Source organism: Oryzias melastigma, unplaced genomic scaffold, assembly GCF_002922805.2.
Source record: "Oryzias melastigma strain HK-1 unplaced genomic scaffold, ASM292280v2 sc00293, whole genome shotgun sequence".
Taxonomy (NCBI): Eukaryota; Metazoa; Chordata; class Actinopteri; order Beloniformes; family Adrianichthyidae; genus Oryzias; species Oryzias melastigma.
Window position 1 is genome coordinate 186,406 of NW_023416909.1, and position 1,198 is coordinate 187,603.

Genomic DNA, 1,198 nt, shown 5'->3' on the forward strand with positions numbered 1-1,198 from the left:
GCATTTCTAAGAGCATGACTAAATTCCAAAAGAATCTTTTAAAATACCTGGACTGAATTATATACCAGGGAAGCACAAGAAGAGTTCAATTACATGAAAAAAGTAAAGTTTTAATCTAAATTAGCAGAATAACACATGTATGATCATCCAAGATTAAAAAATATTAAATCAACATTGGTGCATGCATGAGATTGTTGTATAAAAAAATATAACCCAACCTTTACCTTTAACGGATCTAATCTATTAAATAAAGTTCATTTCACTTTAGCCTTCTTTCCAGGTTACATGCTTCTGGAATATGAAAGCAAACAATTGTTTCATAGCTAAAAATTCTCCAGAAAAAGTCAAAACTTCTTATGAAAAGCTTTTTAACTGCTTCAAGCATTAAATGTCCTTGGAAAATGAATAAAAGTCGTGCAGAAATTGCTTATATCACTTTAGGATTATGACAAATTATGCCAGACATGACCAGTAAAATCAAAACAGTGAGTGAGCTGTAACTGAAAACGTGCTCATATACAGAATTGATTCCATATGAGTTTGGTCTGTAACTTCTAATCGTAAACATTAAATGTGAGAAACAGTGTAGTAACAGAATTTAGGATATCAATTTCATTTTTAAAGAATTTATTTGCAAATTTTGGTGGAAAATTTGTATTTGATCAGTAACAAAAGTACACCTTACTAATTTTCTTGCACACTTTCCCTTTTCCCATCAGTGAGAGTCAAATATTTTCTGCAAGTCTTCAGAAGGTTTGCACTGTGGCTGCTATTTTGGTCCACTCTTCCATGCAGATCTGCAAACACAGCGATTAGCATTTTGGTCTCATCTGACCTTCAATCTTCTTTTGAATCATCCAGATGGTTTCTGGAAAACTTCAGATGGGACTGAAGTAATGCACTGAATTAAGCAGGGGGACCTTTTTAAAATCACTGGAGGATTTGAATCCATGTCGTGAGTTACAATGGTAACCTTTGTGACTGTAGTCTCAGTTCTCTTGATTGACCAGGTCCTCAACAGGTAGAGATCATTTGTATCCCACCAGGTGAGTTCTTGCATGGAGCTGCAGGGAGGCTGTCAATGGTCTTGCATTTCTTCCATTTTCTGATATTTGCTCACAGAGTTGATATTTTTTCCCATTTGCTTCATTCTCATTTTTATTGAAAGAAAAACATGCAATACAACCTTGAGTTGTAA

General features: G+C 34.2%; 1 protein-coding gene across 1 annotated transcript in view; it reads right to left on the bottom strand.

Moving 5' to 3' along the window:
- Positions 1-1,198, bottom strand: part of caprin2 (caprin family member 2) — a 15,156-nt gene that overhangs the window by 10,937 nt on the left and 3,021 nt on the right. The gene's annotated exons all lie outside the window — the stretch shown is intronic.